Here is an 11,933-nt window from a genome sequence, read left to right on the forward strand (position 1 = left end):
CGCGCGTGTGACTAGAGCGAGATGATTTGGTGCTTTACCGAATCATGTCCTCATAAACCACGAGTAAACACACACAAATGTTGACAGGCCACTAAATACAGTACATACCACAGAGACGGACGTCCTGCTGTTGTTGCTTCTCCTGTTCAATTTATTTCAGCCTCCGAATCTGATTCTGGATCATTATCTGTATTAGCTGAATCTGATTGATAGCCAAGGGTTTCTCCACGCTTGAGGACGTCACTGCTTTGTGCGCACGTCACATTCGCTGCTTCGTCATTCTTTAGCTCCGCCCACACGATACGCCTCCAGGCGCTCCGTTTTTTCTGGAAAGACTCGGTACAGCCTATATTTATTTTGTAAACATAATAAAACTAAAGATTTTTTGGAGATATGAAGGATGCAATACTACTCTATAGGTACTCAAGATTGACATGAGATTGACTGAAACTGAGTGTTTCACCCCCCCTTTAAATATTTTTTTCATTTGAGTTCTTACAATATCCCAAATGTTTCCAACTATTTGTAAATCCTGAGAAAACTGCTATTTTAACCAAGGAGCCAGGACGTCTGAGGGAGTCGCCTTTGTTTTGAATAGGCGCCCTTTAGCGGATAGAAAAGTTATATAATGCACCTTTAAAAATTTTGCCTATTACTTTATGAAATATTTAAGTGTACCATGATTTATTTGTATACTATCACAGGACTAGCCTCGCAACTAGAAATCCATTGTAAGAAGCATTATATAATGCAACAATCCCCATCCACCTTTTCCTGGTTCCAAAAGTATTTGGAACCGAGGAAAAGAAAGAGTACCATAAACCACATTTGTAGTCAGTTCAGCAGTAAGGGATATATACACTCATGATGGGGGAGGAAAGAGAGTGAGCAAGAGGTAGATTTGAAGAAAGACATTACAAAAGAGGAAATGTCAGAGGAATATCACTGGAAAAAGAAGGGTTATGATCAGGCAAGAGCTTTACGACCTGTGTTAATATTAGTAAAACTTTCCGGTGCTGGAAAGACCCAAGCAGGAAGGCCTGAAAACGGACACCGAGGTTGTGTTGTTTCTGCTCCATACGGTAAGTGAGTAACATTGGTTTTGCTATGTTTCACACAACCAAGATATGCTGTTGATGTAATGTTAGCTATAGTAACAGGACCGTTTTGAGTCTCATTGTTTGTCTGGAGCTAGTGTGCCGCTTGCAGCTAGCAATCAAGTCTTTCTTATACTCTTGTGTACTGTATGTAAATGTTTTGCCTTTGCTTTATTTTTCACTGAGCATTATTTTGCTCCACTTCATGTGTGATAAAGAGACATTAATTGCTGCATTGCGTGGTTGATTCCTTTTCATGTGTTTATTTAACCAAAGTGCAACAGTGACGGGAGTTCATTGCTCTGACCTCATGCATTTTAAGGGGAGAGCAATAAAGGTAAGGGTGTGTTTGTTTTGGTTCATTTCAATATATCAACAGTGTTTCATCACCTACTGAACCTTTAACAGCGCTAATGAGGGAAAGAACTACAATCCAATGGAGCATTGCAAATGACAGTTGAATTAAAAATGACAGAAATACAATACTATTGATTTAAAGATATTGATTGGGTATGTGTGTATGCATATACTGTATATACACATGTATTTTGAGAGCAAAGAGAGACTAACCCCACCACATCATTTGCAGTGTTTCAGGGGAGTGAACCTAGAGTTCTTATAGTTCTTTTGACCGTTGGACATTTCTTTGCAGAATCATCAGTAATGATTTTACCTGGAAGTCCACTTTTAAATAATAAGTTGAAATAATGTGGACTAACGGTTTCAATGAAAACCTTGTAGCTTACAATAGCTCTGCCTTAGAGGTTTATGCTATTGTTAAAAATCAATTCCCCTACGGAGAAAATGAATGGGAAATTTACTGCTGCCTGAGTTGCTGCCTTTGTAGAGCATTCCAAATCAGTCACATATAAAGTTTCATTTCACCTAGCCTGTGCAGGGCAGTTCACTAGTTTTTGGAATAGAGCTTCAGAAAGCGACAAAATCTCTTCTCTGGGTGTGTATGTGTATGTGTGTGTGTTTTTGGTACTGGTAAACCCAGTGCCGTTTCTAGGCATAGGCAAACTAGGCGGTCGCCTAGGGCGCCAACAGCTGGGGGGCGCCAATGAGCCCCCGCCCCAACAAGATTTTTTAGTTATTTCATATATATTTAATTATTAATATTTCGTACTTTTGCTATTTCAAGGCATTATGATTAGTTGCGATTATTGGAGTGAAGTCGCCATGGTGATAGTGGCGCTGCTGTAATAAAATGAGATCATGTAGAGGGCGGCAGGGAACGTCGTCATCCGTGGCGTTGTAACGCTTGTGTCCGAGTGAAAAAAATGTAACTGGAGTGGATGCAAACACGGAGGCGATTAACATCAAACAGATCGCACTTTATTCCCGCTGAACTCTCATCACAAACTCCCTTTCCGTCCACAGCATTACTTAATAAAACAAAATAACTGACTGTTAGCAACAGAAAACAGAAAATAATCCCCACACTGGGAGCACAAGACTCAGTGCGCACATACACAAAATGCAGACTTCGTTTGCAGGGAGCGCGCGCAACTCTTAAAGGGGCCACACTATATTTCTACTCGTTACAGCGTGCTTTAGTTTAATCATCATGGAAAGGTCAAAGCGATCAGGGAGGAGGAAGAGGAAATATAAATAAAGAAAGTGAAATATACAGGTATGTTAGCCTACTTATTGGTTACTTGTTCTACTAAGCTGGCCGCTCTATCATAAGGTTGAGCAAAACATTACACTGAATATTAGTACTGAACGGACCACACGCCATGCTCATTTCAGTTGCAGAACATTATAGCAGTTAATTTGAATATATATATATATATATATATATATATATATATATATATATATATATATATATATATATTTTACATCAGAGATAGCTATTTAGTGTAAATTGATCAAGTAGGCTAATACTGTCATAACCATGGGCGTCACTAGGCCCTTTTTTATGAACTTATGAATCTCGCCTAGGGTGCCAGGAAGGCTAGAAACGGCCCTGGGTAAACCCTATGCTATGAAGACAAAATGTCCTCACAAGGATGGCAAAATCATAAATTGGTGTCTTTGTGGGGACATTTTTTGGTCCCCATGAGGAAAACAGTTCTAAATCATACTAAGTGATGTTTTTAAAAAAATGTATAAATGCAGTTTTCTGTGATGAGTAAGTTTAAGGGGATATAATATACAGTTTGCACAGTATAAAAATCATTATGTCTATGGAATGTCCCCATAAAACATGAAAACGTGTGTGTGTGTTTAGAGCAGGTAAAGGTGCCCTTTCCCGACACCCTCCACTCTAAACTGCTTCGATTTGCTCTGAGAGATTTTCTGAGGGGAGTCTGACAGGCTTCATGCTCTGAGCGTTAGCCAAGCAGAGATGAGCACTGCTACAAAAATCAATGAAGCTCTTCAAAACCTACAGTACAACAAAAACATTACTCTGCAATTAGATCTGTAGACTTGAGCACCCAAACACTACACTTAGTACAGTTCAGATATTTTATATTGTAAAATCAATATGGTATATATACAGTAACACTGGCATAATAAACAATGGTATGCTATTTCCCTGCTATAAACAGCAGCATCTGTGGTGGGTGGAGTCTCAGATGGAAAATATCATGGTATTCATAATAGGTTATAGGTTATGACAACACAAAATATACAAATATCTTTTCATTCCGGTTTATGCATCCCGAATCATATTCCATGATGGTCTGTGGTGTTCAATGTGTCTATTGTATTGTTTCGTGCATGTTTTTATGCATTTTTGTTTATTACTTGTAAAGCATTATATAAAATAACGTATTATTATTAAACCATGTTTTCATAGACTTTTAAAAATCTAAATTTTTATTTAAAATTGTTTGGAAAAAAGGCCCTCCAGTCTTAAATTAATATAATGCCATGTATGCATGCAAATATTTGAATACAATTAAATGCATAATAAATTAAATAAAAGAATTATCAAAATGCTATTTAAAATAGTATTTCCAACTACCTATAAAATATTGTATACCATGTTTCATGTTATATACAATATACTATGGTATTTTCATTGTACTACAAAGAATACCACAGACTTATTATGATTTAATAAAATGGTGCATTACTGTTTGTGAAACAGGAACTTCAAGTGCTGATAACATTCTACACAGAACCATTTATCACTGAACTGATATGCCTTCACTGAGACTGTGAATAACAATGATATTGGATCAAAAGTGATCATTAATCAAGACAAGACCTTAAGTGAGTTCATCAGCCTGAAGTGTCTATAAGACTAGGTCTTCTGTTCTCACGGATTCATCCCACCTATTCAAGCGCTCACACAAGGACTTCTTTTCTCTCCCCTACACACACAAATGCTTCGGCCTCTCGACATGTGCAGGTCTGTGCCAGATTCTTCTGCAGCCGACAGCCTTAATGGGGTCAGTTGACCTCTGCTCTCACTTCTCACCAGGGCCAGGCAGAAGGGGAATGCCTTTCTCCATTCTGAAAGACACACAAACTCCCATACATACTCTCATTTTACACCACCTTGACCCTGACCCTTGCAGCATCTTCTCAAGAAGAGCAGAGAAAAGAGCCCTGCTCAGCTGCAGAGCCACAAGCTCTCGAAAAAGGTGAGGAGGTCGCAGGAGGTCACAGGTGGGCAAGACCAAAGCCTTCTCGCCAACTGGAATTGCACCAAGCTTTACCCAGGAAATATCACTAGTCTCGATTTTGCTAAAGGTGCTAGATTTAAAAGTCTAATGAACTAGAGAAGATAGGAGATGAAAAGCAATGGAACGAGAAAAATGGCAGACAATGGAGGAAATGGGGAGGAAGGGGAATTACAGAACAGGAAAAAGAATTGACGAAAAGGATAGGAAAAAAGGAAAGGAATATAAAGAAAAGGAAGAGGAAATGAGAAACATGCAAAGGAAATGTGAAAATAACAGGACAAGAAAAGGAGGAGGAGAGGAAAGAGAAAACATAAAAGGAAAATTACAGAACATGAAAGATGAAAGGGGCAAGACAATGGAGATGGAAAGGAAAGAATCAGGAAGGGAAAGGGACAGGAAATGAGGGGGGGAAGAAAATGACATGAAATGGAAAGGGGGAAACAACATGGAAAGAGGAAATGGAAAGAGGAAAAGGAGAGGAGAGGAGAGGAGAGGAGAGGAGAGGAGAGGAGAGGAGAGGAGAGGAGAGGAGAGGAGAGGAGAGGAGAGGAGAGGAGAGGAGAGGAGAGGAGAGGAGAGGAGAGGAGAGGAGAGGAGAGGAGAGGAGAGGGAAAACAGAAAAGAAAAAAAATACAGAACATGAAAAGGGAAAGATGAAAAGGGCAAGACAATGGACATGGAAAGGAAATAATGTGGAAGGGAGAGGAAATGAGGGGGGAAGGAGAGAAGAGGGGAAAAGAAAATTATGAAACATTAAAAGGAAAGGGGGAAACAACATGACAGGAAAAAGGAGAGGAAGAAGTAAATGGCAAAAGAAAAAAGAAAGAGGAAAATAACATGACATGAAAAACATGTTAGAAGGATAAAAAGGAAGGAAAGGGAAAGACAAAAATCAGAAAGTGTGAAGCTGGGATGTAAATGACAGAACAAGAATAAAGAAGACTGATGAATGTTACTTTCCCAGTAGAAATGGAATCGAAGGCAAAGCCTGTGGAGAAGATTGAAAAATACTGACACTCACAGAGCTGGTCAGATGCTGATTTTTATCCGTGCGACTCTTCTGCTATGATCTGTTTACAAGAGCGGCACAGACAGACTCAGAGTTCATATCTATCAGTCGCAGTGTCACATCCCTGCAGAGAACGAGTCAAACAGCACCGCACAATGCTCACATGCACAGAGAAGAGAGGAAGAAAAACACCTCACGTCCTCACATTTACTCCCGTCACTGTTGAACTTTGGTTAAGCGAACACATGAAAAGGAAATCATTTCAGCTGACACTTCTTTATGCAACGCAACATGCAAGAGGGACAAACAGAATAAAGCGGGGCTGGGTTGAGTCCTGAATACTTGTTTTTATTATTTTCAATGGCCCTGCCGTTCCTCTCCATCCTTGACCCCTTTTCTTGGCTGCCTCCGTTATCTGAAATAATGTCAGGCCATCCTTAGAATCTATTCATCAGTGCAGAAAGAAACTGCCGCTGACATTGATAAAAAATACCATCTGTGCCTCGCAGGGAGGAGACAGAGAGGTACGGCTCACCCCTCCTCCTCCTCGTTGCTCTTCATCAATGCAATTTAAATTGAAGAGCTCAGTGGTAATTAAATTCAAGCTGGGGTTACGGTGGGGGCCGAAGACATGGATTTGACACAACAGAGAATGCGCAGAGAGGACGCCACACAGAGGGTCAAGGTTCACGAAAGGCAGCCTCAGCCAGCCAGTTCCCATTCATTCATACAACCTGTCTGCCTATATGCCACACAAAAGCCTTCTGACATTTAAAGAAATGAATAAAAACAACAGAGATAGGGAAAGAAAGATGGAAAAAAATCAATTATTCCAGATTTTTTTTTATTCCCTCCACAAACTGACCTTTTCTCTCTAACATTCTCTGCCAGTTGTTTGTTGGACAGACTTCAAAACTGCCAATAGTGTTTAACTCATAGCCGGCCCTATCAAGGGCCCTCATGTCCGAGAGCAAGAGAGAAGGAAAGAGGAAAAGTCGATAACGATTTGGGGGATCCAATTTTGTGAAATTGTTTGTCAGCACAAACACAAGGCACATGACTAGCAGCAGGTCATGAGGATTTCGGTGGCGGGGCGGGGGGAGGCGGTCCTGGGCCCCCTCGCTTCTGGTTAAAGCCAGCTTTACTCATTCATCTGTTCCCCCCTCGAACGGCCGATGCCGCCTTCTCCTCCCTCCGCTAATCCGGTTACCGCATTCACAGGCAGTACCCTCTCTCTTTTCATTACAGCAGATCAAAGATTGAAAAGCGATTCCTCAATCTGTCTGAGGATGAGATCCAAATTGGATCGGGCTAAAGTGGACATGGCAGCAGAGGAGAAAATGGGAAAGGAAGATGATGCGACTCATTTTTACCCTTTAAAGCTGATGGCATCAGGAAAAGCATTATTCATAGTATGAATAGGTTGGTGGCGAGTTTGTGGGTAAATGCCACACGCCATGATTGACAAGAGGACTTCAGGGGTCTGAGGTCGCTTCCTCAGAGCACTGAGATGGTTCCGTTCAGTCCGATTCTTAAATCTACTTCTATCTACTCAGATATGTAAATCTGATTTACAAAAAAACAAAAACAACAAAAAACAAGTCATTAAGGTCAGTAAGATTTTTATACATTTTAAAGGGGTGGTAAAACACATTCTTTCGAAGGCTTGATTGTGTTTTTGGGGTGCACTGTAACATGTTCATGCTTCGTTTTTAAAAAATGGCATTATTTTTCATGTATTTTACCTCTATTCTACACTGCTCTGTCTCTCAAGCAAAACGGCATAGACAGTAAAAGAAATGGACAGAGCTATCTCATTGACTTCAACGGCGGAAAAATGAGGCCAATCAGAGGCACTCATTTCCTGATGGCTGAGCGAACTGCGCAGGCTCAGACTGAGCTTGAGGACGTAGATGTGACGTAAGCAACCTGTCTGACAGTTGTAGGTCTTCTAGTAGTTGTGGAAAGTGAAATCTGAGTCACGTTGTTTAAATATTTTCTCCCGTTGCTTTTGGGTCACTATTGACTTCTCCCCATTCTTCCCCCTTGACTTTATCGGACTTTATGTCTCCACGTTCCCCCGACTGTCTCATAGACAGTAAAAGATTGTTCTGAGCGTCTCCTCCTGTTTATACGGTAATTTCTCAATTGTCCGACAGAGTCGCGTTGGTTGACACAACTGTTAGCCTATTTTTACAAAAACAGCTTCTACGGGGCGATAGTGTAAGATACAAGGTAATGGAGCCTTTTATGCATTGTCGTGTTTCTTTATAAATAAACAATGGACAAATGGCTTTAAACGCCTCAGATGTAAAGTTATTCACTGTCAAAGTGACTCAAAAATGAATGGGATGCTAACAGCAGGTGATGGTTTGGTTAGCAATGGCCGCCCCTAAGGGTGGAACGCTTTCCGAGTGCTTGATTACCCCCTTGAAAAACGGTCTGATGGTTTTCGTGTTCTATGAAGCCGGTCCCTCAAACATACGCAATGGGCTCAGATTGGTTAGCTGGTCTAGCTGTGTTCTGATTCGCTAACCGCCTAATTCACGTGTTTGTAGATCTGAAAAGCTTCGAACATTCTCTGCAAGACCAAAGAAAATTGTTTGTTTTCTCGCAAGAACAAGAACAAAGTTCGTTCTTGCCAGTACATTCCATACTTCACAGGTGCCGATCATCTGTGTTTCTCCGCGTTAACCACGCCCAATTTAAAAATGACGTCAGTTTGTTCTCGCAGCCCTGGTTTGGAGTTCTCGCAGCTTGTTCTCGACACATCGCCTGAGCAGAACTTTTTTTCTTGCGGGTGTCCGAGAACTATTGTATGATTGGTCATACATTTAAAGTAGGTGTGGTTAATGCGGAGAAACGCAGATGATCGGCACCTGTGGAGTATGGAATGTACTGGCAAGAACGAACTTTGTTCTTGTTCTTGTAACCTCGAAAAAACAAACAATTTTCTTTGTTCTTGCAGAGTATGTTCCAAGCTTTAAGTTATCACGAGCCCGCTGGATTTACAACACAAGATCATCCACTTCACCTGATATATGTTATGTGACTACGTGAGGGAACAGGGTAGAAAATTATTGTGCTAGTTGATTGCTAAAGTTATCACGGGCTGTGGGCGTCTGAGCCGCCTTTATATTTTTACACACGGACGGAGATGGGGCATGCTGGATTTACAACCTTAAGATCATCCACTTCTCCTGAATGATAAATGAGATTTTTCTTATTATGTAATGTATTTTGAAGTGTATTAAACCTAAAATAAACATTAAAAGACTAGATTTACATTTTTAAATTTGGCAGTTGATCACTGAACGTTCTAATCATATATCTGATCGTACGCTGCAGGGACCAGCGTGTGATCGTACATGTCAAAGGGTTAACAAATTGGTTTGCAGAGGCAAACAGCGTTGTCATATGTATACTTCCTTGCTACAACGTACAATTTACAATACTTTTACAGGAAAAGACAGATGAAAAATAAATCATACTTACAGGTTATGGCCCGTAAACAGCTTCTGTTTTTAAAGTGGGAACTGCTCCATCTTTCAGGAGAAGGCGTTGTGCGAAACCTGCATTGAACTTGCGATGATTGTGAGCTTTCCTACGTGCAAATGTGCTGCAAGATTTACATGTTAACCGTTGATCCCTAACTCCCTCGTCCCTAGGAAGGCTGAACAAAGTGGACATTCAATCCAGATGAAAATAACAGCGTTTCCTCAGCATTGCAAAATGGCCTCGCCCCCCATATTTACTATTTTCGAAGGAGGGGTTTATGTAAATATTGAACCCGCTGATGTCAGCAAGTCTGGAGGAAAAGGCTCTAGTTCTCTACCGGCCGTTTGTTGTAGTCCTTAGAAATTGATTTCTTTAAGAGAAAATATCTCCCTTTGCTTTGAACTTTGAACAATGTAACTTTGGAGATGTTGTTTATGCTCAAACATTAACATTACACAAGTTACCGCCCCTTTAAATTGTAATTTATTCTTGTGATGGCAACTGAATTTTCAGCAGCTTCTATGTTGTATGATCCTTCAGAAAATCCTTTTAATATGCTGATTTGGAGCTCAAGAAACCACTCTTATCAATGTTGTAAACAGGCGTGCTGTGTTATATTATTATATATTTTTTCCCTTCATTCTTTGATGAATAGAAAGTTCAAAAGAACAGCACTTATTAGAAATATAAATTATTTGACATTATACAATGCATTTACCGTCACATTTGATCAATTTAATGCACCCTTGCCGAATAAACTATTTGTTTGCCGAAAATTTTTAATTCTCTCATCATTCACTCATTTACCCTCATGTTGTTCCAAACATAGGCTGTATGAGTTTCTTTCTTCTGTTGAACACACAATAAGATATTTTAAAGAATGTTAGTAAACAATTGATGACACCTATTGACTTCCATAGTATATTTTTTTCCTACTGTAAAGGTCAATGGCTACTGTCAACTGTTACCAACATTCTTTAAAATATCTTATTTTGTGTTCAACAGAAGGAAGAAACGCATACAGGTTTGGAACAAATTCAGGTAATGTAATGTAATGTCAAAAAAAAGATTTATTGATAATTTTTTGGTACACTATCCCTTTAATAATAATAAATAAATAAACTAACTGACACTCTTACAGACCCAAAACTTTTTGCAAAACACAGCAAAATAAACTTTAAAAAGCATCACACTATTTAAATATGTTGTCATTAAAAGTCACTGTTCAAACCCTTAAAGATGCACTATGTGACAATTTTTCAATAATGTATGCAAAAACCACTAGGCCAGTGTTATATATTTTGTTAGATTAGGTACTTGCAATATCGCAAATGTGTCCAACTATTTGTAAATCGTGAGAATTGCAATATTAACCAAGGAACCGTGGGACGTGTGACGTTGCCTGTCAAGTGTGTCATATCTGCATTACCCCCGATTTCCGGTTTTATTTTGCAGAAGCTTTACTCTTAGCAGTGTGAACAGCAGTCACCGAGCGAACGCACAGAGTAACGTCATGACATTTTTTACGGTCTATAGGTGTTTCTCAATGTCAAGGATGCTTCCTTGGAAGGACTGATCCTTCCAAGTCACTTCCTTCAGAGGCTAGGCGAGGGTCCTCATTAGGATTCGAAGAACACGCAAATGGAACAGGCTAGCAAGTGCACGTCATTGCGTCATTACGTCAGTGAAAAGGTCCGTTGGCCATCAATAACATTATGTTAAACGTTATTTGTATATATTTTTATATCAATACAGTAGTAATTTGTACTGGCATTTAAACGTTAAACTTTACGTATCTTTACTACGGTTATAACAAATGTTTGGTAACGTAAATAAAAGCATTGTGGCAATCAGCGAGGTGAGGGTCCGTGAGAGCGGGCTGATGGAGTGATAATGAGCGGCAGCTGATCGCCGCCACACCGGTCTCGGCTCACGGCAAAGTGATTGGAGTATAAATGGTGGAGCGTGGAAGACGAGAGAGGACTAGGCCTGGAGTTTATGTTATGGTTTGTTTATGTTTTATTATGTGTGTGCGGGCAGTCGCCCGTGAGGGTTTTCCCCGTGTTACTTTCGTTTTGTTTATTATTTATAATAAAGTTGTTGAACGTTCGCCGGTTCCCGCCTCCTTCCTTCCCATCTACAAACTCCGATACAAGCATATTTGCCCCGTTCACGCTCCGACTCCGGGAACGTCAGAAGATAGCGAAGCTGCGCGCATAGGATTGTGGGTGATTTGAGAACGCGAAGTGCGCGAAGGCTACTCATATGCATCCTTTTCTGTATATGACATATTTTTCGAACGAAGGACTCAGTCCTTGGTTGAAATTCGAGGATCCTCGACATTGGAACAGTCCTTCGTCGGATGTCGATGACGTGGCATCCTTAGAATTCTGGCTTCCGAGGATCCTTCCTTGACATTGAGAAACGCCTTATGTTTTCAACGCACAACGTATCTAATATGATAAACAGTAGCGAAAAGCGGAAATGGCGCCGGAGACTGTGGCATAATAAAAGTCCATAATAAAAGCTGCTCACGAGGCGTGTGTTGCGTTCATTTTATTAACAATCGCTCCAGTGTCCTTACTCAGCTCCTACAACACTCGGCCCTGCTGCTTCATACTACAGTAACGTTAATAATGACATCCATTAACATGATTTCTGCCCAAGCCCTATCCTGATTCT

This window comes from Pseudorasbora parva, chromosome 3 (genome assembly GCF_024679245.1).
Source record: "Pseudorasbora parva isolate DD20220531a chromosome 3, ASM2467924v1, whole genome shotgun sequence".
NCBI classification, from domain to species: domain Eukaryota; kingdom Metazoa; phylum Chordata; class Actinopteri; order Cypriniformes; family Gobionidae; genus Pseudorasbora; species Pseudorasbora parva.